This window comes from Microcebus murinus, chromosome X, assembly GCF_040939455.1.
Source record: "Microcebus murinus isolate Inina chromosome X, M.murinus_Inina_mat1.0, whole genome shotgun sequence".
NCBI classification, from domain to species: Eukaryota; Metazoa; Chordata; class Mammalia; order Primates; family Cheirogaleidae; genus Microcebus; species Microcebus murinus.
Window position 1 is genome coordinate 111,435,186 of NC_134136.1, and position 27,838 is coordinate 111,463,023.

The following is a 27,838-nucleotide window of genomic DNA, read 5'->3' on the forward strand; positions in this document are numbered from 1 at the left end:
TTGGTTTAGCTTTCTCACTATATTATAGAGAGCACATTGAACTCCCTAATACCTACTTCCCAAACAACTACTTATTGAGATATTCATCAGACCTACATTAGCAGCAGCAACAACAATACCTTTCTCAGCACAAGGTTGCTGTGAGCTAGGCTGATGCCATGGCACTCTAGCCCGGGCAACAGAGTGAGACTCTGTCTCAAAAAAAAGAACCATGAAGACAGGAGATTCTAGAAAGGGAAAAAATTATTTTTTGCAGGCACAGTGACAGAGTTTTTTTTTTTTTTTTCAGTCCATTTAAAGGACAGATTGGATAGAATCAAAGCATTCATTCTGAGAAATGTTGGCAATGTGCTGGCTAGGCTCTACGGATACCATGTTGAATGAAACAGATAATGCCTGTGCACTTAGTTTATTGTCCAGAAGAGACAAATTAACACATAAATAAGCATAGTTAAGAGCCATGATGGCCAGGCACGGTGGCTCACGCCTGTAATCCTAGCAGTCTGGGAGGCAGAGGCTGGTGGATCCTTTGAGCTCAGGAGTTCATGACCAGCCTGAACAAGAGCAAGACCCCATCTCTACTAAAAAAAATACGAAGAAATTAGCTGGACAACTAAAAATATATAGAAAAAATTAGTCGGGCATGGTGGCACATGCCTGCAGTCCCAGCTACTCAGGAGGCTGAGGCAGAAGGATCACTTGAGCCCAGGAGTTTGAGGTTGCTGTGAACTAGGCTGATGCCACAGCACTCTAGCCCAGGCAACAGAGTGAGACTCTGTCTCAAAAAAAAAAAAAATCCATGATGAGTCCTATGTAAAGTATAACTATTCTGTTTCCCCAAAACTAAGACAGGGTCTTATATTTATTTTTCCTCAAGAAGACACCCTAGGGCTTATTTTCAGGGGATGTGTTATTCTCTCTAGGCCCAGTAGGAGATTGCTTGCTGAAGCTTTTCCCCTGTCCCCAGGTGTTTGTGGGGGGTGAGAGAGGCCCCACAGTGCTGAGTAAAATGGCAGCCACAGCTTTCCTTCTTCCCCCTGGGGACACATGATACCTAAAAGTGGAGCATCCTGCTCCTCACTTCACTGAGGAGACTTTCCCCTCAAAGCCTCAGCTTGCAGCACGCACAGGATGGCCAGGACCTGACAGGGGGAGCCGACCTTATTGGTGGGGCTGCCCACACCTTTCTGGTCACCTCTGGGATAGTAGCTGTCATGATGGGGCAGATGAGAAGGCCTGCTCATCTTCTTTATTGCTCCATGACGAAATGTGCAGATATGCTGCATAGCCACATCCATCACTAGGTCTTATTTTCGGGGTAGGGCTTATACTGCACAAATGCTTAGAAATCCTGCTAGGGCTTATTTTATGGGTAGGTCTTATTTTCAGGGAAACACGGTAAGTTTGTTTTGTTAAAGTATATGGGAGAACCTAATTTCACTTGAAAATTCAAGGAAAGTGGAAAATTACAATTTCCAATTCTGCATGTAATGAGCTTGGAAATCACCACCCAACCTAATAAGCAAGGAACAGAAAATCAACAGCTCTTCTTGGATCTGAAAGAGAGGGAAGGATATAGCGCTAATTTCTGCCCCCAAGATTGGAGAAACATTCAGGCAAATACAGGGAGCTACAGCTTACTGGAACAAAGACTCATAAGCAGGAAATACCTCAGGAGCCAGTGCAGAGTAGAAAAACTTGAACTATAATTGACAAATTGCTGGAGGTTCAATGTGGACTAGTCTGAAAGTTAAAAACTCCAGGGGACTCCAATCACAGAGAGACCCAAACAGTTTTGTGAGATTTACCTCAAGGAGTCTGACCAGGTTCTCGCAGTCAATATTGGAGAAAAATCCCCTAGTGTTTCCAGTAAAAGGAGAGGGAAAGGGACGATTTTGAAATATGCCAGAGTACTGTATTCTTCTTTAAAAAGCCTACCCTCAGGAGAAAAAATTTTACCAGAGCCTAACCTGCTGGAGTATTATCAGAGCATAAATGACCTGCAGGAAAATACCCAACTCTAGCCCACTTTAGCCTTCCATGTGGGAGAAGGGAAACACACAACCCCAGCCCACTTCAGCCATCCTGCTCCATCTAAAAAGAAAGAATAAAACCTGAAAAATATTTATGAAGATCACAGTCCAAAGGCACGGGCTCACTAAATGATTGAGACCTAATCATAAGACTATAGAATGCCTCTCCTCCCCCACACCTTACCACCACGTTACTAAAGGCCTATTTACAGCAGTTCCTTTTACCTGGTACAACATGTTTGGCTATCCAGAAAAAAGTACACAGCATACTAAAAGGCAAAATACACAATTTGCAGAGACAGAGCAAGCATCACAACCAGACATCATAGGGATGTTGGGATTATGAGACTGAGAGGTTAAAAGAAATGTGATTAATATGCTAAGGTCTCTAACAGATAAAGTAGACAGCCTGCAAGAACAGATAAACAATGTAAGTAAAGAGAAGGAACTCTTAATAGAGAACCAGAAAAACAAAACACTAAGACACTGCTAAGGAAAGAATATATAGGCTTGAGGATACGTCAATAGGAATTCTGAAAACTGAAAAAGCAAAGAGAACAATGACTGAAAAAAGAAAGAGAACAGAATATCCAGGGACTGTGGGATAACTACAAAAGGGGTAACATATATGTAATGGATAGGCCAAAAGGAGAAAAAAAAAATAGAAGAGATTTTGAAATAGTAAGGACTGAGAATTTCCCCACAGACTTTAATGAACATCTCAGCAAAGAAGATACGCAGATGGCAAATAAGCATGTGAAGAAACACTCAACATCATATGTCATCAAGGAATTGCAAATTAAAACAACAATGGTACATCACCATACATCTATAGACCTGCCAAAATGTGGACCACTGACACCACCAAATACTGGCGAGGATGGGAACAACAGGAACTCTTATTTATTACTGGTTGGAATGCAAAATAGTATATCTAATTTTGAAGACAGGGTAGCAGTTTTTTACAAAACTAAACACACTCTCACCATATGATCCAGATATCACGCTCTTTGGTATTTACCCAAATGAGTTGAAAACTTATGTCTACACAGAAAAACAGCAGATGGATGTTTATACTAGCTTTATTCATAATTGCCAAAACTAGGAAGCAACAAAGATGTCCTTTGGTAGGTGAATGGATAAATAAGCTCTAGTACATCCAAACAATAAAATATTATTCAGTGCTATAAATAAATGAGCTATTAAGTCATAAAAATACATGTAGGAACCTTAAATCATGTAACTTAGTGAAAGAAGCCAATCTGAAGAAGCTACATACTGAATGATTCCAACTATATGACATGCTGGAAAAGGTAAAACTATGGAGATAGCAAAAAATCCATGTTTGCCAGAGGGTGAGGGCCAGGAAGATAAAAAGAAAGAGCACAGAGGAATTTTAGGACAGTGAAAATACTCTGTATGATACTACTATGGTGGATATTTGTCATTAATCATTTGTCTAAACCCATAGAATGAACATCAAGAGCAAAGCCCAATGTAAATTATATGCTTTGTGTGATGATGCGTGAATGTAGGTTCATCGATTATAACAAATGCACCATTCTAATAGGGAAGGTTGTACATATGTGGTGCAGGAAGCACATGGGAATCTCTTTGCTTTTCTTTTAATTTTGCTGTGAACCTAAAACTGCTGTAAAAAAATAAAGTTAAAAAAATTCAAGGAAGGCCTCTGTGAGAAATAATCATGTATAATACATCCTCAAGGATGAAAATAAGTTAGGCGCAAAAGTAAAAGGAAGAGGAGGTCCAGAGGCCCTGAGGTAAGAATTCTGGGTATTTGAGGGAATAAAAGGTCAGGACTGCATAGTATAGGGAGAATATTAGCAGGGAAATGAAGTACAAAGACTTTGTAGAGGCAGGCAGAGGATAGCTCCCAAAAAACTTTATAAACATGGTTAGGATTTGATATATTATTTTATGTATGGTGGGAAGTTCTTGAAAAGTGTTGGGAAGAGATGGCATGATCCAGTTGACATTTTAAGGAGATTACTCTGCAGTTTATGAAGAATAGATTCATAAACAATCGATGGTATCTATTTTCATAAACCTAGAAGAGGTTATGAAATTGGGGACATGTTACACAAATTAGATACAAGATAGCAGATCTTCCATGGAAAGAGTTAGGTGGTGAGAAATATATCCACTTCACTAATGAGAGAGGAATTGCTACTAAAAGCATTAGAATTCTAGAATAAAATTCCTAGTGGGCACCATATACATAAACTTTCTCATGTAGGTAAAGGTTTAATTACTTGAAACAAATTTTCCCATTTGATCATCAAATGTAACATTCTGATTCTAATATTCTTATGTATCAAAGCTATAGAAAGGCATTGCTATAATTTAGATGTTTGTCCTTTCCAAATATCATGTTGAAATTTGATCCCCAATGTTGGAGGTGGAGTCTAATGGGAAATGTTTGAGTCATGGAGCAGATCCCTCATCAATAGATTAATACCCTCCCTTGGGGATGAGTTCTCATTCTTATTAGTTCCCTAGAAAGCTGGTTGTTAAAATGAGCCTGGCTCCTCCCCTCTCTTTTTTTCTTACTTCCTCTCTCACCTCAGGATCATTGCATATGCCAGCTCCCCTTCACCTTTTGCCATGAGTAAAAGCAGCATGAGGCCCTCACCAGAAGCCAAGCAGAGGCCAGCACCATGCTTCTTGTGCAGCCTGCATAACCATGAGCCAAACAAACCTCTTTTCCTTTTAAATCACCCAGCCTCAGGTATTCCCTTACAGAAACACAAAATTGACTAAGCATTCAGATGCAATTTCATTGGGCAAAGCCAAAAACTGCAGATCTAATTTATATTGCCTCTTCATTCACACAACTCCATATGGCTATTTTGTGTGACTGTCGCAGTGAAAAATAGGGCTCCTACATTTAAAACCATATCACCTAGAATGCCTATTATCAATATTCACTCTATTAATTATATAAATCTTATGTTCAGGTGTCACTGCAATGGCTGAGAGACAATATACACAGCACTATCAGCATGTGATTTGCTGTTAGTGCCAACTATTTGGTGAATATAAGTAACAATATCATAGTTTCAATAGATGCTTTTTGGATTAAACTTATGCATCTTAAGAAATAACTAAATTGGCTGCATGTAGATTATAAGGAAAAAATAATAGAGAATCATTATTTATTAAATTTAGTTTTACACTTAATAATATACATTAAGCTCAGAAATATGCAAAAAAATTTCTGCAGCCTTTGCTTCCTTTTTTGTACAGTTTTGCATTTCCCTAACAGCTGGGAGTATATAACTTTAAAAGTAGGTTAGTATGTTCCCCCAGAATAGTGGATCCTGCCAGTATACATGCTCTGTTCCCTTGCAAAATTGCTGTGGAGAATCTTAAATTTTGAATTATCACAGTAATTTAGAAGAAGCTATGCTCTCTTCAAACCAGCCTGAGCTCTTAATAGATTATTCATATGGAACAACAAATGAAGCAGCCCTTATTTTGCATTTTAGGAAATGCCATATCACATAGGGCATTTCTTTTCCTAAGGTTAGTAAATATAAGTTAAAATGCCCCCAAGCATAAAAAGGATGAATATAAAGCACAATTTGTTGTACACCTTACAGTTTTCCATAATACTCATTCCTAGTCTGAGTTTTTTTAAAAATCTTCATTTTCTTCCTCCCATGAAATAAAAAAAAAATCCTTGATTTTTACCCATTCTTATGCATACTTCTTCATACATTCCTAAACGAAGCAATAAGTAAATCAATTGATTGAAAAGGTATATCAATAAAGCAGATCCCAATTTCAAAAATACATCATGTCATCTTCAGAAATTATTTTAAGATGATGCCACCAATAGAGTCCTATAATCATAAACCAGTTTTTGTTTTTCTATAATATACAAAATTTTGTTTTTGCTCTCTGCCATCATGTTGATGGAAATTATAAATAAAAGTGGCAAACACAGCCCAAGGAATCTTCTTCCCTAATGTTTGTTCTAAACAAGAGAAGACAAAGAAATTGGCCCCTCTGAATTTGATTCAATTCAACATATGGCAGGAAGGAGGTGGGGGAACCTGGGGATATGTGGGTAGGGGAGTTTAGTCAAGTGTATTCATAGTGGTTCACCTGACCAACTTTTTGCCTGCTCTTTCTGGGGCCTTTGGCTTAGAAGAACTGGCAAAATAAAATAGGCAAGGTAAAGAAAGCTAGAGGATGGTATCACCCTTGTTACTGATCCTTGTAGCCAAGAATAATTATCTGAAAACATAATCCTCCTCATTTTTCCCTTAAACGCCTTTGTTTTTCTTTTCTCCCCGGGTTATGCACATAGTTTACTGTGGCACACATATTCCTATTGCAATGCCCTATTCCCAAATGTCATTTACTTTTAGAGAGCCTCTCCTTGCTTGCTATTTAGGTTGACAGTGCTATATTGTGACCGAGAGAAAAGGAGAAAGATAATTTTAAGTTGTGTTGATTTTTAAAAGTATAAACATCATTAGGCCGGGCGCGGTGGCTCACGCCTGTAATCCTAGCTCTCTGGGAGGCCGAGGCAGGCAGATCGTTTGAGTTCAGGAGTTCGAAACCGACCTGAGCAAGAGCGAGACCCCGTCTCTACCATAAATAGAAAGAAATTAATTGGCCAACTAATATATATACAAAAAAAAAAAAAATTAGCCAGGCATGGTGGCACATGCCTGTAGTCCCAGCTACTCGGGAGGCTGAGGCAGAAGGATGGCTTGAGCCCAGGAGTTTGAGGTTGCTGTGAGCTAGGCTGATGCCACGGCACTCACTCTAGCCTGAGCAGCAAAGTGAGACTCTGTCTCAAAAAAAAAATAAAATAAAATAAGTATAAACATCCATGCCATTTCTTTAGAGGCTAAAGTTTGAAAATCAAGTGGCTCTCCAATTGGTTTTAAATGGTATCTTAGGCCATTTGGGCTGCTATAACAAAATACCATGGACTGGGTAGCTTATAAACAATGGAAATTTATTGCTCATAATTCTGGAAACTGGAAAGTCCAAGATCAAGGTGTCAGCAGATTTGGTGTCTGGTGAGGTCCCATTTTCTGATTCATAGATGATGCCTTCACCTTGTGTCCTTACACAGTAGGAGAAGCAAGATGGCTTTCTGGGACCTCTTTATAAGGGCACTAATATCATTCATGAGGGCAGTGACCCAACTCCTAATATCATCATCTTGGTGATTAGGTTTCAACATCTGAACATTATTTAGGGGAGTGTGAGTGATCATAGCAGAGTGTGATTGTTTATTTTTTCATCTAACACAGCACTGAGTTTGGGCCACTTGGTATTTCAGCTTTATGTGGGTTAAAATTATGTTTGAGTTAAATGTTTAAATGAAGATTCTCTACTATTTGTACCTCCAGGTGAGGGAAGGAAAGTACTATTTCAATTTAAACTTGTATGTTATTATTATACAGATATATGATAGAGATGATAGATATGGATGGATGGATACATAAATACATACATACATAGAGAGAAAGGTAATAAAATAGTTATCATTTAGCAAGAACCTACTATGAGTTGGGATTTTTGTATACAGTATATCTAATCCTGACAAAGTAATTAATACTGTGCCAAATTTTACAGATGACAGAATTAAGGTTCAGAAATGTTAACTGGCTTGTTCAAAGCCATACAGCAACTAAGCAGCCCTGCTGGAGATTTGAACTTATTATTTATGATCCCAAAATCTAAATGTTTCCACTCTTTCTGCTTCCTCATGCATTCTTCCTTCTGAACAGAGAAAGTACAAGTATTAGGAGGAAAGATCTATTGAAATTTCCTTTTCATGCTTCTTCTGCCAATGTAAATATTTCCTCCCTAAACTTATTTTAAATTGAAACTGGAGAACTAATATTAATATTTGTTATATAATAATATATAATTTAAAGGAAGAAATAATTATCTTATTCAATTGAATTTCATTTGGCTTATTTATTTCTTTTTCTTAGAATTCAATACATTTTATTCACTGATGTTAATAAGATCATTGATTAACTGACTGAATTCAGAGGATGCATTAAATAATCAGTTCCTAAATTTTTTTTTCTTTTTTCTCCTTTTATTTCATCATATTATGGGGGTACAAATATTGTTAGGGTCACATATATTGCCCCTGCCATTCCTCCCCCCCCACCTTGCCAAAGCTTCAAGCGTGTCCAACCCCCAAATGGTACACACCACACACATTATGTAAGTATACACCCTTCTCCTCCTCCCCCCTCCCACCTGCCCACCACCAATAAAAGTTTTTTTTCTGACATTTTGATTACATTGTATATCTTTGCCTCTCCCTAAGAAGGGTTAGAGGTATTCCCTCCCCCCCCCCACAATGCTCACCACATGCCTAAAATGTGGGTCTCCTCCCCACCCACCCCCCGCCGAATCCCTGGTGTACACTACCACCGTTTGAGCACCATAGTTTTAGTCAGTCAGTACCAATTTGATGGCGAGTAGATGTGGAGCCCATTTTCCAGTTCTTGTGACACCTCACTTTGGATAAGGAGCTTAAGCTTAAAACAGGATAGCATAAATGGTGCTAGCTCACTGTCATTTCTTAGAATTGAGTAATATTCCATTGTGAGCATAGACCAAATTTTAATTATCCACTCATGAGTTGATGGGCACTGGGTTGTTTCCATGACCGTGCAATAGTGAATTGTGCTGCCATAAACATTCAGGTGCAGATGTCTTTATAATACAGTGTCCTATGTTCTTTTGGGTAGATGCCCAACAATGCTATTGCTGGATCGAATGGTATTTCTATTTCTAGCTGTTTGAGGTATCTCCAAATTCTTTTCCACAAAGGTTGCACTAATTTGCAGTCCCACCAGCAGTGTAAGAGTGTGCCTGTCTCTCCACATCCTCACCAGCATTTGTTGTTTTGGGATTTCTTGATATAGGCCATTCTCACTGGGGTTAGGTGGTATCTCATTGTGGTTTTGACTTGCATTTCTCTGATGATTTGAGATGTTGAGCATTTTTCTATATGTTTGCAGGCCATTATTCTGTCTTCTTTGGAGAAGTTTGTTCATTTCCGTTGCCCATTGCTTGATGGGGTTGTTTGATTTTTTCTTGTCAAATCTTTTAAGTTTTAGATTGATTCTTGTTATTAAATCTTTATCAGAAGTGTAGAGAGCAAATATTTTCTCCCACTCTGTGGGTTGTCTATTTGCTCTAATGATAGTTTCCTTGGCTGTGCAGAAACTTTTTGATTTGATCAGATCCCATTTGTTAATTTTTGATGCTGTGGTGATTGCCTTGGGAATCTTCCTCAAAAATTGTTTGCCTAGACCAATTTCTGATAGGGTTTTCCCGACATCTTCTTCTAGGATTCTTAAGGTTTCATGCCTTTGGTTTAAGTCTGTTATCCATCTTGAGTGAATTTTTGTGAGAGGTGAGAGGTAGGGATCCTGGTTCACTCTTCTGCATGTAGCTAGCCAGTTTTCCCAGCACCATTTATTGAAGAGAGATTCTTTTCCCCATTGTATATTTTGTCTGCTTTATCAAAGATTAGGTTACCGTATACTGATGGTTTCATCTCTGATTTCATCTGGTTTCATCTCAGATCTATTCCAGATATCTATGCTTCTGTTCTTGTGTCAGTACTAGGCTGATATAACTATTATTGCTTTATAATACAGCTTGAAGTCAGGAAGACCGATGCCTCCCAGTTTGTTCTTTTTACTTAAGATTGCTTTGGCTATACGAGGTTTTTTCAGGTTCCATACAAAGTGAAGAATTATTTTTTATAGATCTGTAAAGAAGGCTGGTGGTATTTTGATGGGGATTGCATTGATTCTGTAGATCACTTTAGATAATATTGACATTTTAACGATATTGATTCTACCAATCCATGAGCAAGATAAATTTTTCCATCTGTTTAAATCAAAGTAGAACTTAATGAAATGGAGAAAAAGAGAACTATACTAAAGATCAACAAAACTAGAAGCTGGTTTTTTGAAAAAATAAACAAAATTGATGGCCCTCTTGCTAGATTGACAAGGACTCAAAGGGAAAGGACTCCAATAAACTCAATAAGAAATGAAAAAGGAGAGATCACAACAGACACCACAGAAATACAAAACATTATATTTGACTACTATAAAAATCTATATGCCCAAAAACTACAGAACGAAGATGAAATGGACAATTTCCTGGATTCATACAACCTCCCTAAGTTTACCCAAGAGGTAACAGAATTCCTGAACAGATCAATCTCAAGCTCATAAATTGAAGCAGTAATTAAAAACCTCCCCAAACGGAAAAATCCCGGCCCAGATGGCTACACTTCAGAGTTCTACCAAACATACAAAGATGAACTCATACCTATACTACAGAAACTATTCCACACCATTGAGAAGGATGGTATCCTTCCTAACTCATTCTACGAAGCCAATATCACCTTGATACCAAAGCCATGGAAGAACGTAACAAAAAAAGAACATTACAGACCAATATCCCTCATGAATATAGATGCAAAAATCCTAAATAAAATATTAGCAAATAGAATTCAGCAGCACAACAAAAAAATAATTCACCATGACCAAGTGGGCTTTATTCCAGGGATGCAAGGCTGGTTCAACATACACAAGTCTATAAATGCAATTCACTTCATAAATAAAATCAAGAACAAAGACTATATGATTCTGTCAATATATGCAGAAAAAGCATTTGACAAGGTCCAACACGCCTTTATGACAAAAACTCTTAACAAAATAAGCATAAACGGCTCATACCTTAAACTTATCAAATCCATTTATGACAAACCCACTGCTAATATCATTCTAAATGGGGAAAAATTGAAATCATTCCCTCTTTGGCCCGGAACTAGACAAGGATGCCCACTATCCCCTCTCCTATTCAACATGGTGCTCGAAGTCCTAGCTATAGCAATCAGGCAAGAGAAGGGAATTAAGGGCAACCAAGTAGGGGCAGATGAAATCAAACTCTCACTCTTCGCCAATGATATGATATTATACCTAGAAAACCCCATGGATTCATCCAATAGACTCCTAGATTTGATAATTGAATTTGGTAAAGTTTCAGGTTATAAAATCAATATCCACAAATCAGAAGCATTCATATATGCCAAGAACCATCAAGCAGAAACTCAAATCAAAAACGCAATACCCTTTACTATAGCCCCAAAGAAAATTAAATATCTAGAAGTGTACTTAACGAAAGATATGAACGATTTATACAAGGAGAACTATGAAACACTAAAAAAAGTCATTTGACTTATTTCTTTAGATGGACACTGCTTTTGGTTTGGATGGCAAAAAACACATAGAAATAAAGAATCATTGGTTTGTGATACTGATACATAATAGGCAATCTTCATCTCTTAGCACGGATCATAGGCAAATGTGTGTTCTCAAAGATTTATACATAAATGAGACAAAAACAAAAGGTCCAGTTCTCCAAAGAAAAGAAGAATATCACAGAAACACAAGACAGCAAAGCTTCATTGATCATTTGTCTACCTGAGACATTTTCAGCAGTATTCAGGTACAATCCTCTTTGTCTTATCAGAATGTTTGTCTGGCAGTATTCTTACAGATTATCTATTTCTGCTGAATAACTTGCAGTAAAATGGCTAATCAAGAGAGAAAAGAAGCTGCCTTTGGTGAAGAAACTTTTTTTCCAGTGACTGTGCTAATCGATTTTTTGCAAGGGAAATCAAGTCAATAATTTCACAACACTGATGTATACATGTAGAAAAGTAACTGAAATGCAAAACACAGAAGAGCAACTCTTGAGAAAATATTGTAGGACAAATAAGCTTGGGAAGTATTAATACTTCTATTATAATTTGGAAATTTACTTTGACTTGTGGAGATACCAAAGGTTATGAGAAGTAGACCAACTGACTTTATTGTTTGACCCTGTATTTTTCAAATGTATTTGATTACAGAGTCCTTTTTTCAGAAATGGTAATGTGAAAACTGTCAAAGACCCTGAAGGGCTGGTATGACCAGTGATATGTTTAGGAAAAGAAATCCTGCAGAAGTATTTAATATGAAAGATAAAGTGGAGAGAACAGGCAGGGAAAGTAAATCTGAGCAGGGAGGGTGGTACTAATGAGAAAAAGATTAATGGTAAAGAGTCAACCAAGGAGGAACTCACAAGGTGTGGAGACATTAACTAGACAAGTCTCTTCTATTTATAAAACAAAGACTATAATATTAAATAGATCTTTTTACATGTTAAATTGCTTTTGTCAAATTTTAGATTAATGTTCGCTATAGCACTGTAGGAGTTTACTTAATTTTTGTTTTCCTGTGTGTATATACAATGTATTTCCTATTTTATTCCAATGGTTTGCTACCTAAAAAAAGCAGATGAAGGGCAAGAAGGAGCAGAAGATTTACCATATAAATGTATTCTTAAATTTCTTAAATCTAATTTCTTACCAATGGCTAACGAGGTATTAGACTCTAAGGAATAACCCCCACATCCTATATCCCTCGGCCTCTGACAAAGGAGCTAGAACTGCTTGTCTCCTTACCTCCAGGAGAGATCAGTAAACAATATTCTTCCCATATGACCTTTTGGAAGTGGTTAATATGTTTCATGGATCTGCAATGGCAAAATTTAGATCCAATTTTTATCAAAAAGTCAGAGGGGACAAGAATGTCACATATGGATAGAAGTTTCTAGTTTCCCAATGATTGATGACATTCATTTTTAAGTCAGGTTTAGTATCAGAAAATTAGCTTGAAAGGTTACCTAAGATACTGCTTAAAATTAATAATGGAATATTCTAGGCTTTCATGGAAGATAATTCTCTGGAAACTTTGCTACTATAGCACCAAACAATTCTATGCCATGATTATTTTTTAATGTGGACATATATTTTTATTTTTTATTGGTAAATATGAGGATGTTATTGCTTGGATGTGTGGATATATGCTTATATTGTAAGAAAATTCTAAAGTGTTTTCTAAAGTGGCCCTAGTATTTTTCATCTCCATCTGCAATGAGAGATCTAGTTATTCTGATCACTTGCCAACACATACTTTTTATTTTAGCCAAAAATAGCAAGTATGTTTTTTATTTGCACTTACCTAATAAGCTCAAGATGATATCTTGTATTTATTTTCCATTTGAATATCTTCTTCAGTGAAATTTCTGTTCAAATATATTGCCCATTTTTTAATTGGTTGTCTCTCTTCTTTTTATTAAACAGTAGGTGTTCTTTGTAGTCTGGATATAAGTTTTGGTCAGATATATATTTTGCATATATCTTCTCCAAGCCTGTGACTTGCCTTTTCATTTTCTTAACAGTATTTCTTAAGTAAAAAAAAATTTTTAATTTTTTTATGAAATTCAATTTGTCAATTTTTTTGTTTATTTTTTATAAATTTTATGTCCCATTTAGGAATTCTTTGTTCAATCCAAGGTCTCAAAATTTTTTCTATGTTTTTATCTACCAGTTTTATACTTTTATCTCTTACATTTTGGTCTATTATCCATTCTGAGTTAATTTTTGTGTATATTGTGAGGTATGGTTTAAAGTTCAATTTTACAAAAATATGAACATTGAATTTCAGTGCTATTTGTTCAAAGATTATCCTTTTCCCTTGGTATCTTAGTCAAATGAGAATTGGCCATATATGGGTAGGTCTTTTTCTGAATTCTCTATTCTGTTACATTATTGTATGTGTCTATACTTATGCCAATAATTATCACTTATTCAACTGCTATAGTTTTATATCTTGGAATCAGCTAATGTAAGTCCTCCAAATTGGTACTTTTTCTAATTTTTTTTCTCTCTTACAGAGCCTTTACATTTATATGAGCTAACAAGAATCAGCTTGTCAATCACTATTTTTAAAAAGCCTGCTGAAATTTTTATTGGGATTGTACTGAATATGTAGATCATTTTGAAGAGAATTAAAATCAATAATATTAGTCTCCCAATTGATAAGCATGGTATATCTCTCCATTTATTATATTTAGATCTTCTTTAAATTCTATCTAATTGTCTAGTTATGTTTTGTAGCTTTCAATGTAAAGGTCCTTACACCTATTTTGTTAAATTAATTCCTAACTCTATTTTATGTTTTTTGATACTATTGTAAATGTATTTTATTAATTTCTATTTCCAATTGTTCATTTTAAGTATACAGAAATACAATTGAATTTTCCATACTGACCTCATATTCTATGTGAAATATACTTATTGTAAAACTGACTTACTAGTTTTAGTAGCTTTTGGGTAGAATTCTTAAAATTTTCTAAACAATCACATTGTATTTATATTAACAGTTTTACTTTCTTAGGAGGATGGCATTTTAGTCATTCAGTATAATTTTTGCTGTAAGTTTTTGTAGCTTTCCTTTATCAGTTGATAAAATTACCTTACATTCCTTATTTTTATCATGGATGGGTGCTGAAATTTGACAAATGCCTTTCTGCATTTACTAAGATGATCAAATGGTTCTTCTTTTGTATTAGTTTATTAATATGATAGATTACATTGATTATTTTTTGACTTATATCAAAATTATATTATCCTTTTTATATGTCATTCAATTTTATTTGCTAAAATTTTATTAAGACTTTCACATCTATGTTCATGTCAATATTATTTTTTTTTAGAGATGGGGTCTCACTATCTTGCCCAGGCTGGATTCAAACTCCTTGGCTTATGCAGTCTTCCTCCCTTAGCCTTCCAAGTAGCCGGGACTATCAAATCGCAAAGATGTGGAATCAGCCCAAGTACCCATCAATCCATGAGTGCATTAGTCAAATGTGGCATATATATACACCGTGGAGTACTACTCAGCCATTAAAGATGAATTAATACCTTTAGCAACAATCTGGATGGAACCAGAGACCATCTTCCTAAGTATCACAAAAACAGAAAAACAAACACCACATGTACTCACTATTAAATTGGAACTAACCAATCAGCACTCATGTGCATACATGGAAGTAAAACTCAAAGGAAATCATGCAGGTGGGAAGGGGGTGGAGGGAATGGGTGAAATCACATCTAATGAGTACAATGTATACTATCTGGGTGATAGGCACACTTACAACTTTGACGCAAGCAGTACAAAAGCAATCCATGTAACCGAAACATTTGTACTCCTGTAATATTCTGAAATATAAAAAATAAATAAATATTTTTCTTTAAAAAAAGCCTTTCCTATTCCATGATTCTTACTCCAGGTTGAGTGCTCTACATTTGTTTTATTCCTTTTTCAGGGGAAAACTGAATAAAATATAGCAGCTGCATTTTAATTTTAGGTAACATCTATAAATGACTTAAGAAACTCAATTAGTGAGAACACAGAGTTTTAAGATTCAGTTATTAAGAGGCTTGCTTTTACCTTTTTCATGTTTGAAGCAGGTTCTAAACAATATTCTATCAACCTGTTATAAAGCATTTATAAATGGAATTATTCACATGTCCTTTGAACATGATAAAACACTTCTTATAAATTATGGGAAAAGCAGTGCTATTAATCATTCATTAGATGTTAATACATTTATCAATGTTTATTTCCTTTAAAGTAGCAAGACAAACAGCTATGTCATTTTGAAAAAAAAATATCAACTGAAATAAGGATTTTATTTTTTCCAGATTCTTAACTCCAGGTTGAAATTGTTAGATTGTTACCTTTTAAAATTCTATTTATTGGCATTAATGCAGATGAAAAGAACATGTTTGAATTTTATTAGACAACCAGCCTCTAAAGTGCAAAAGAGCTCTTTAAGAATGTGAGCGAGGTAGAAAAATTAAAATTGGATTGCATATGATAATTTTAAAGTACTAGCTGTACTCCTTAACAAGGAAAGTATCTCTAAATATTTATTCACATTCCTATTTAGCATATTTATGCCATCTTCTGGCAATGGTACCTCAAGCTGAGAATATTCAAATTAACAGGCATTAAAATAATTTGGGATTTCCACACAGAATCACTGGCTGAAATTCCTTTACGAGTAGTATGAAGTCCTGTAAAATTAGAATAAGGCCGTAATAATGGCTCTCTTTATTAAACAGAGATAGGGTAGTACTACAAAATCACTGTTATGTGAGTCTGCTAGTCCCAATATAACAGAACAGATGCTAAACATTCATAAAACTTGTAAAAAATAAACATTTGGAAAACTCCAGGAATTCATGAAGAGATGGAACAACCAAACTCTATTTTACATAGTGCTGATAGAAATATAACTTGGAAAACTGAACATTTGTGTCCCTACCAAAATTCATATGTTGAAACCCTAATCCCAAATGTTATGGTATTTGGGGATGGTTCTTTTGGATGATAATAAGATTAGTTCCCTTATAAGAAGAAAAATAAGAAAGATTATTTCCTCCCTCTCTGTGCCCTCTGCCATGTAAGGCTACAATGAGAAGACACCTGTCTGTAAACCTGGAAGAAGGTCCTTACCAGAACCCAACCATGCTGGCACTCTAATTTCAAAATTCTGGCCTCTAAAACTGTAAGAAATGAATTGCTGTTGTTTAAGCCACCCAAATTATGGTATTTTTCTTACAGCAGCCTTAACTAAGATAGTCCTGTTTAATATAAGTAAACAAGAGCATACTTTATGACCCGCAATTCCACTCCTGATTACATAACACTTGTACATATGTCCTAAGCAATCATTACAGGAATGCTCTTAAAGGTGAAAAAGGGAACCAATCTAAATGGCCTTTGACAGGAGAGTGGACAAATATTCATTCATCACATGAATATACACTGGAATATTATATAATGGAAAAAAATGGATGAACAGCAGCTACCTGCATCAGTACAATTCAGCCATAAAAAGAAGGAAATCCTGTCAATTCAAGAAACATGTATGGAACCTGAGGTCATTGTGTTAAGTGAAATAAGCCAGGAACAGAAAGTGAAACACTACATATTCTCACTCACATGTGAAAGCTAAAAAAAGTTAATCTTATAGAAGTAAAAAGTAGAACAGAGAACATTAAAGGGTAGGATGGGCAGGGGGAAGGTAATCATATGGAGAGAATTGTTAAAGGATACAAAATTACAGCTAAATAGGAGAAATAAGTTCTAGTGTTCCATACCACTGTAGGATGACTATATCTAACAATAATATATAGTTTCAAATAGCCAGAAAGAGGACATTGAATGTTCCAAACACAAAGAAATGATAAATGTTTGAGATGATGGAAATGCTAATTACCCTGATCTGATCACTATACATGTATTGAAGCATCACTATGTACCCCATAAATCTGTATAATTATTATATGTCAATTAAAATTTTTTTAATTAAAAAAATCTTAGGCTGGTTGACAAACCAAGCCTAAAATGGAAATTCTGTTCTTCTTGGTTATGTGAGTAATTTGCAATTCTAGAATGAAGTAATGAAACAATAGTATTAATACTTTAGAGAAACTGTGTTTTATAAATACCAGTTTTTAAATTTAAGAAAAGGGACACAGAAAAAGACATGCTGTAGGATTATATTCAGATAGCACTAAATGAGGTATAGCGAAATAGTACATTGTTCATTGTTCTCATGTACAATAAATAGTACATTGTTCTAGTACATATAAAGGAAAAGCAAGAAAATCATGAATATAAATTTCTGGACCATGAAAATATCTAGGTTGAAGAGAGGGAGGGGAGATCAGTGAGGAGCATATCGGGGATCTGAGGTACTGATAATAATCTATCTAAATTTGGGGTTGGGTACAGGAGTGCTCAATTAATTGTTATTGCTTCTATTTAATACCCCCTCTTGTAAGTATGTTGCATTTTATAACAAAACCTGTAATTGTTAAGCAAGATCGTTTTAGGGATGGCAGTTGGTTCAGTGGCAGAAGCTGTCACATGTGGACTCGCTTCTCTGGAATGTGAAGAAATGTGCTTACAATATTTATGCTGATTTGTGTTTAACATCCTCTGAAACTCTATCTACATCATGAGGCAATACCCATTCCATCCCACCCTTTGCCCAGTGGTGTGTGCACAAACCCAATGGAAACTGGGGGGAAAAAGTCTTCAGCAGAGAAATTACCCATCACCATCCAGACCATGGACAGCCCATGAAAGCTCCTTCTTGAACAGGCACCAGGCTTTGGATGCCTTAAAGATCCATGGCAGCTACTACTTCTCAGAGTATTTTTCTGCATTCTTCCTCTCTGCTGTGGCCCTTCTAGATATCATCTCACTCCCTCACTACCATCTGGTTCCCATATGCCTGCATTTAACTTCCTGGTCTACACATTAGGGTTGAAAATCTGTTGACATGGTCTGCCTGGCTTCTCCCAGGATGCAGCCTTGGACAATTCTTCCTTTATCTGCATTCACTGCACTAGCTATGAACAGATAATGTTCTGGCGAAATGCCAGAGCTTTTTCATTCCACTTTTCCTGCCTTTTCATGAGGGAGGAAAGGACTTAAACACTTGACTTTAGCTTAGCTCTTTTTTTTTTTTTTTTTTTTTTTTTGAGACAGAGTCTCACTTTGTTGTCCAGGCTAGAGTGAGTGCCGTGGCGTCAGCCTAGCTCACAGCAACCTCAATCTCCTGGGCTCGAGTGATCCTTCTGCCTCAGCCTCCCGAGTAGCTGGGACTACAGGCATGTGCCACTATGCCCGGCTAATTTTTTTTATATATATATATATCAGTTGGCCAATTAATTTCTTTCTGTTTATAGTAGAGACGGGGTCTCGCTCTTGCTCAGGCTGGTTTTGAACTCCTGACCTTGAGCAATCCGCCCGCCTCGGCCTCCCAAGAGCTAGGATTACAGGCGTGAGCCACAGCGCCCGGCCTAGCTTAGCTCTTTTAACTGCATATTTATGTGATTTTTATGATGCAAAAAGCAACTAACTTGGATGGAGATGCAAATATTAACCCAACTGCAGTAGCCAAGGCAATAAAGTAAATGTTAAAATTATAAAGAATGTTTCTAAGGAATGTATCTATAAGTGTAATTATTGGATGAACCAAAAGCTAGAAAATAACCTTGAACTAAATGCAGACATTACACTTTCTATATAAATCACAGTTACTTTAAATGTGTAGCTTCCTCTATTTGCAAACAAAGAAATATTAGCTAAATTTATTTCTTTTCCTAGATCATTTTATAGTCCAGCTAACGATATTGTATAAAATTAGGTTTAATGTGTATGATCTTTTTCAGTAGACTGGTATATAAACAAGGTCACATCTTTTTTTTTTTTTCTCAAATTTGATTGCTTAGAACTTTACATGTTCTGAATTAGCAGTATGTCTACTCTCTCCTTGTTGAGGCCTTCATCTTTCCTTAACCAAGAAATGGACTTTCCTTGGTCCAAAGAAATCAATTCTTCTCCCAAAAGCTATCCACACAGAGAGCTATTAATAGACAGTCCAGTGCTATCACCATTCTGATATTGCCATACAGAGTCACAACTGGACTCTGGTTCTCTGAAGTCTAATGGTTGCTTGCCCACTACTGAAGTGAGGTCTTTGGTACTTTGGACACTTTATGGGACACAAGGGTACCTTGGTCTAGGGCTCCAACTTTGCCAGTGTGTGTGTGTGTGTGTGTGTGTGTGTGTGTGTGTGTGTGTGTGTAATATCACATTCATATTCTCAGCCCTTGTTTTTCCAAGTAAAATGATACCTTCTCAGAGTATGGGCATATTTTCACAAAACTTGTGATATATGCCAAAGAAATTTCCTTTGAATAAAGGCCCATGGATGAAAGTGTCACAATATTTTTCATGAATAAATGATGATCCATTTAAAAAAAAACATATTTATTAGAGCAGTTTTAGGTTCCAGCAAAATTGAACAGAAAGAACAGAGCATTCCATACACCTCCCTCCTCTACACATACACAACCTCTCCCACTGTCAATGTCCTCCACCAGAATGGTACATGTTATTGTTACAATTATGAACCTACGTTGACAAATGTAGTTTACACAGGATTCACTCTTGGTGTTGTACATACTATGGATTTTGATAAATGTATAATGAAATGTATCCAATATTATAGGATCATACAGAATAGTGCCAATGCTTTAAAATCCCACTGTGCTCCACTTTTTCAGCCCTCCCTCTCCCTGACCCCTAGCAACCATAAATCTTTTTATTATCTCCATAGTTTTGTTTTATCCAGAATGTCATGTAGTTGGAATCATTCAGTATGTAGTCTTCTCAGATTGGCTTCTTTCATGTAGTAATATGCATTTAAGGCTTCTCCATGTCTTTTCACACCTTGATAGCTCACTTCTTTATAGCACTGAATAATGTTTTATTGTCTGGATGTACTGGAGTTTATTTATCTATTCACCTACTGAAGATATATTGGTTGCTTCCAACTTTTGGCAATTATTAATAAAGCTGCTATAAACATCTACCATTCAGATTTTTTGCAGACATAAGTTTTCAACTTATTTGAGTAAATACCAAGGAGTGTAATTGCTGGATCGTATGGTATGAGTATGTTTAGTTTTTTAAAAAACTTTCAAACTATCATCAAAATTAGATGTACTATTTTGCATTACTGCCGTGGCCCGATTACAGGACGGGGGTGACACTGAACATAAAATAACGACACAGACACACATGGACATGACAATGACTCAAGTGACCAATGCACCGGTCGCTTTATTTTTATACCCCCCAGACCCAAGGTTAGTTCCTTGTACGTGAGCATCTGAGCATAGCAGCGATATCAGTCAATTCTGGAGCTGTTTCAAAAGGGAACAATTTCCCATGGTCTCAGACCTCAAAATGGTTACTAAAGTTAAGGTGCCGGACAGAGCTCAAAAGCCAAGGCCGAGATAGGAAACATAAAACAATGAGGCCATTAGAAGTGCTTCTTGGTCTCAATCCCAGGCGGCGGATCCTTCCTGGCCCCCACGGTTGTGCCTGTTTTAGGTCGTCCCCCTCCATGGGGAGTCTTACCCGTCATTGACTACCAACCATCAATCGGGGGCCAGTTCTTGGGAGAGTTCTTCTTATTCTTGTTCTCATGGCCTCCAGACTCCCACCACGGGGGCCCTCCGTGTGGGAGTTGGGAGCATTTGCTTATGTGCAACAACTCAGGCCTCTTATCAAGTCACAAGGCAGCAACCGTGTCTGAAGAAAATGCTGACTACTGCTGCGTCAGACAGCACACGTATATTACAGACTATAGTGAATGATTAGTATAAGGCATAACACCAGAATCAGCCCCCAACACATTACCACCAGCAATAATTTAGAGTTCCTGTTGCTCCACACCCTTGCTAGTATTTGCTGTTGTTAGTGTTCAGTATTTGGGATCATTGTTTTAATTTGCAAATCCCTGATGACATATAATAAGCATCCTTTCATATGCTTTCATATTATTTGCCATATATTTATCTTCTTTGGTGAGGTGTCTGTTGAGGTCTTTGGCCCCCTTTTTAATCGACTTGTTTCTTATTGTCAACTTGTAAGGGTTCTTTGTAGATTTTAGATAACAGTCATTTATCAGATGTATTCTGCAAATATTTTATCCAAATTTGTGGCTTGTCTTCTAATTTTCTTGACATTGTCTTTAAAAGAGAAGTTTTTAATTTAACAAAGTCTAATTTGTCAATTGCTACTTTCATGGATCATGACTTTTCTGTTATATCTCAAAAGTCATCACCATACCCTAGGTCATCCAGGTTTTCTTCTAAGTTATTTAGGAGTTTTATAGTTTTGTATTTTACATTTAGGCCTATGAGCCACTTGAGTTAATTTTTACAAAGAGTGTTAGCTCTGTGCCTAGATCCAGTTTTTGCATTTGGATATTCAGTTGTCCCAGTACCCTTTGTTGAAATGACTGTCTTTGTTCCATTGTATTGCCTTTGATCATTTGTCAAAGATCAGATGACTTCATTTATGTGGGTCTATTTCTGGGCTCTTTGTTCTGTTACATTGATCTATTTGTCTATTTTTTCAGCAATTCCATACTGTCTTTATTGCCATAGCGATCTGCATCTACTGATATGATCATGTGAATTTTCTTCTTTAGCCTGCTGATGTGAAGGATATATGAATTGATTTTTAAATGTTGAACCAGCCTTGCATACCTGAGACAAACCCCATTTGTTCATGGTGTATAATTCTTTTTATACATTGTTGGATTCAACCTGCTAGTATTTAGAAGATTTTGCATCCACATTTATGAGAGATATTGATCTGTAGTATTTTTTTCCTTATAATATCTTTGTCTGAATTTGTTATTAGGGTAATGGTGGCCTCATAGAATGAGTTAGGAAATATTCCCTCTGCTTCTATCCACTGAAAGAGATTGTACAGAATGTTTGGCAGAATTCATCATTGAACCCATCTGGACCTGGTACTTCCTGTTTTGGAAGGCTATTATTTATTGATTTAATTTCTTGAATAAATATAGGCCTATCTATTCACATTGTCTATTTCATTTTTTGAATTAGAAAAAGAATTCAGATATTTAAGAGTCAACCTGGATTTTGGTTCTATCTGTAGATTTTTTTCTGATTATTTATAAGGTTTTAACACAGCTTCCCCCACAGTAAACTTGACAGTTAAAAAAAAAATCAAGTCTCATCTTTATGGAATCACACCTAAGCATTCAATTTAATTTTCATATAAGCTACTCTCTTAAATTTTTACTGCTTTTAAAAATATCATTTAAATTTTGATTAAATTATACAATTACCAGAAGATATGCAAGTACTATGAACAAATATCATAAAAAACACAGATTATTCCTGGTAAACATTCATTGCCATGGATGAGTGGGACTACAGTGGAGTAATTTACTAGCCTTGAATCTTGAGCATGCCCTGGGCATCAGTGGCTTGCTTTACAGAGATAGTAGAGAGCACTGGTTAATTTGGTGAGTTAATTGAGTAGACATATGTTTGTTATATAAATTCATGATATGTTAAATGATATATAAATTATGGTACAAAAGAAATCTGAACTAGGAGGCACAGGTGACCTGTGAATAATGGCATTTTTGAACAGATTATAACATTTTTTATTCTACTACTAGATATCTTCATTGATCCCTTGATAACAGTCTTATACATTTTTTGTTTTTAGTATTGAGATCTTGCTTTACCAAATGTTAACTTGGTATGTGTTTTTTTGTTGTTGTTGTTGTTAAATACTACTCAGTCTAAAATATTAAGTCCCAAGGTGGAGAGAAAGGCAATTAGTACCGCCAGAGATAGAATAGAGTGAATTGTCAGTCAATCCAGAGCTGACCTATAGTAGCAAGAGTAAAACAAAAGGCAATTAAGCAGTGCTTGTCAACACTTACTGGGAATTATGTAGCAATTTTGATGTTCTATCAATTTCAGACAACCTACGATGGAAACCCCAGCTTTATTAATTAATTGCGAGGCCTTAGTAAGTACTTAAACTTTGTCCTACTTGGTTCCCTCACATGCAAAATAGAGCTGGCAATTACCTCTATGTGTTATTGTATTCATTTAATATTAATAAACATAATTGGGCATATATAAAACACCTAGAAAATGCTGACAGATGGTAGGCACTCAATAAAGTTTAGTTAATAATATTAGTAAAATGATGTGCAATGAAATCTGATTTAGAGCTATTTATATCTCTTACATTCTAGGTCATTAATACATGTGTATGATAACATTTCAGTCTCTTACAGTCCTTGGCATGTCATCTGAGTGTTTTTCACACTGTCCTGTCTTTTTCTTAACCTCCTGACCAAACTTGGCAGCACACTGTAAAAGGTATCATAGCAGAACTCCCCTTTCCTCAAATTTAAAGTGGCAAACAGAACAGATATCAAGATGCCAGAGTGAGACTAATGGAGACCCCTTTTCAACTGCTGAATTTACAATGAAAAGAAAGTGGAACCAGTTCTTTATCTCTTGACCCCTCAGCCTCATCAAAGTATAATATAAAATAGCCCAAGAAGATAAGCAGCCCCCTAAAGAAAGAGTGAGCTTTACACACCTGGCCTCAATCCGGCCTGAGCCACAAAGAAAATTTAATATTAAATCAGGTTTGGAATTTTGATTACTGTATTGCAGTAGGACATTCTAATTGCTGAATTGAGATTGTATTTGTAACATAAAGTGATCATGGGACTCTTTTATTACCTCAAAGTGAACAGAAAGAACCCCATTAGCTGTTTAAGAGATTTCAACAAGGAGTAGAGAAAGATTACCTCACACCAAAAAAGTTTCAAGAGACCTTGAAAGAGAAAAAAAATAAAGTTGTCTTTTGAATTATGCTTTCTCAAAGAGATTAGTTATCAGTTATTGGTGAAATAATTTCCAATTCCACTCTTTTAGCATTCACATATCTTGGTCATTTCCATACCAGGTTTAGTATTTGTTTCTATATAATACTTTCCCAAAATATTCATTATTATGCAGTCTGATTAGATTGTCTGAATGATTATGCAGTGCATGGTGAACTCTAACTCAATCTAGATTAACTTCTCAATTTATGATCTCTTTGCATTTTAAGCATCATTAATGACCACTACCAAAACTATCCTCTTTTATGTGCATATTCTCATTCTGTTTTGCATTGTTCTGATATCTCTGAGAAGGGAGGAGAGGAAAGCAAGAAACACCTTATAAGACTACCTAGTGCAGGAATGGTGGATATGACAAGAAACTCAGGCATGGTGCAAAACCACTTGGAAGAGTGAAGGAAAAACAGAGTGGTGACAAAGCCACATAAGTTCTTGGATTCAACAGTAAAGAAGTCTGAGGATAGATATCAAGGACAGACTGAGCATTTGCCACTACAGATTTAGCAATTTATGCCCTGGATTTGGCAAGACACACCTGATTTTTAATATTTTGTCTAATTGTTTATTTGGAACACTTAGCTTGTCAGACCTGTGTTCTAAATTTGGATTTGATAAACATGCTCTTTGGCATGGATCTGGCTTGGTAATGGCAAAACAAGGACACCACCCCACCGCCCACCTAAAGAAGGGGTTTAGGATTAACAGTGACCAGCAGCTGCTGTGACTGTGACACACTAAACTCTTCAATTACAGAACTATAATTTCAATTTCAAGGTGTTTATTCCTCAAGTATAGGGGGAAGAAAATGGAGTGTCTCTTTAATAACTGAGACACTGTCCTATTATGCTGAATCCTTAGCCTGGAGCATACAGTAGGTTCTAGATAAATATTTGTAGTGCTAACCTAAAATCCTTAAAATGATCAGAATCTAGTTTAAAGTTGGCTTATTCAAACACAAAGATTGAGGACAGGCTGCTCAGGATGCAAAGATTCCAAAGAATGGAAGTCAATGTTCCGAAGTGTAGAAGTTTGGAATCATTTATATGAAGTTTAGGGAATCTTAAAAGAATTTCATATCTTTCTATATAAGGCTTAATACATAGTTGCAATGATCTGATTAGTCAACGTGGCTTTTTTCTTTCAGGAAAAGTATATTTAACATTCAACACTGAAGATGTAATAGTCATAAGGTCTTGGGCACCATCTGGTCTGAGTTAGGTATAGGATCATAGAAGCAGTTAATCTGTAACAAAGACCAGTGATTGGAAGAGGAACAGGTCTAGTCTCTGCTCTCTCCTAGTCATTTACAAAACAAGAATGAAGAAGAGAGTGAATCTATAATCTAAGAAGCAGAAGTACACATGCTACATGACTCAGTTTCCAGAGCTCAACTTCCCCCTTGCCATAATAAATTTAGAGAGTCCAGAAAGTTTATTCTATTTTACAGTAGATTGACTAGTTTTCCATTCAGGAAAGATATGCCACTATTTCTATTGCAGGCCCTGGCCTAGATCTTGCAGAGGACAAGGACAGCTTAATGCTCAAGGGAATCAGATCCAGCTTGCCATAATACAATGCTGAATAAATAAAGATTTTAGCCAATATGCAAAGGGCAGAGCAGTGGAGAGGCACATAAAGTTTACTTCATATTTTGCAGGAGCTCTCATTCTCATTTTAACACCTGCATTTCTCAAGCAAATGCCGTTCATAGGGTATGCAAAAGCAGATGAGCCAAGAGAACAGGAGGGGCAACAGAGTTGGGGGAGAAGTCAAGAAACAAGGAAATCCAGGGGGTTCCTGGGCCCATTCTGGATTTGAAAAGAGAATAAAATATCTTTAGTCACTTTCTCCTCCTTCTTCCAAATCCCTCAGGATGTAAAATGGCTGGGGAGGAGACTGTTAACATCACTGAGAGAGAGAACCTCTCCTTGCCCCAAGGCCCACAGCCTAGGATCATAGCCTAAGCATCACATCTTCTAGAAAATGACCAACCCCTGCTCCCTAAGAAAAGAAAACCATTGGTCTATGTGTGTTCTTTTATGCCAATCACATACCTTTGTGATTACTACTGTATTGTAGTATAATTTGAAATCAGGAAGTGTGATGCCTCCAACTTTGTTTTTCTTTCTCAAGATTGTTTTTGACTCTTTGGGATCTTTTGTGGCCTCATATGAATTTCAGAATTGTTTTCCTATAAACCCAAGTATATATGGTCAACTAATTTTTGACAAGGCCACCAAGAAGACACAATGGGGAAGGGAATGTATCTTCAATAAATGCTGAAAACATCGGTTGTGTTGGGGAAACTGGATATATATATGCAGAAGAATGATACTGGACCCTTACCTTAAACAAAAATCAACTCAAAATGGATTAAAAACCTAAATATAAGACCTGAAAGTGTAATACTCCTCGAAAAAACAGGAGGAAAGCTACTTCGTATTGGCCTTGGCAAGACAGGAATAGCCCTAAAAAGATGCATTTTATGGAGGAGATTTGCATCTGCAGAAAAAAAATCTATCTTCATGAAATATAATAAACAGCCAGGTTTTCTCTGAGGCCCTCCCCTTTCAGGGACCTAGGAAAGACTAATTCAAGTCAGACTGCCATATATTCTTTCTGAGATATGCTACCTGTGAGGTTCCCTCTACATAACAAGAACCCTTTTGCCCTTTGCCTTTCTTTCTCACTCCTGCCCATAAATTGTCTTGCCATACTCCAAGCCCCTATTCTTTCTGTAACATCAAGATGGTATAAAAGTATCAATCATCTGGCCCTTTCTTTGAGTTTTCATATTTTGTATCACTCCCATGCACATATGTACACATTAATAATTTTTTAATGTTTTTTTCTCCTATTAATCTGCTTTTTCGTCAGTTACGTTTCAGTGAACCTTCAGAGGGTGAAGGAAACATTTTCCCTCTTGGCCCCTACAGAACTCAACAGCAAAAAGAAAAAAAAAAATAATAACCCATTTAAAGAATGGGAAAAGAACATGAACTTGAATATACATTTTTCTAAAGAAAATGTATAAATGGCCGACAGGTATATGAAAAGGTGCTCAACACTACTAAGCATCAGGCAAATGCAAATCAAAACCACAACAAGTTATCACCTCACACCTATTAGAGCGGCTATTATCAAAAAGTCAGAGATAACAAGTGTTTCAAAGGGTGTGGAGAAAAGGGAATCCTAGTAAGCTGTTGGTGGGAATGTAAAGTAGTACAGCCATTATGGAAAACAGTATGGTTCTTCCTCAAAAAATTAAAACTAGAATTACCACATGATCCAGCAATCCCCCTTCTGTGTGTATACCAAAAGGATATCTATGTTCCCATATTCACTGCAACATCATTATTCACAATAGCCGAGATGTGGAAACAACCTAAGTGTGGTGTGGGTGGGTGGATAAATGGATAAAGACATAGTGGCAGATATACAATATACTGGTAATATTAGTCAGCCTTTAAAAAGGACTTACTGCAATTTGCAACGACATGGATGAATCTGGAGTACATTATGCTAAG

The 27,838-nt window shown here is 36.3% G+C and overlaps 1 long non-coding RNA gene across 1 annotated transcript in view; it reads right to left on the reverse strand.

The window, feature by feature from the left end:
- The window catches only part of LOC142865947 (uncharacterized), a 134,139-nt gene that overhangs the window by 105,789 nt on the left and 512 nt on the right, over positions 1-27,838 (reverse strand). The window lies entirely within an intron of this gene.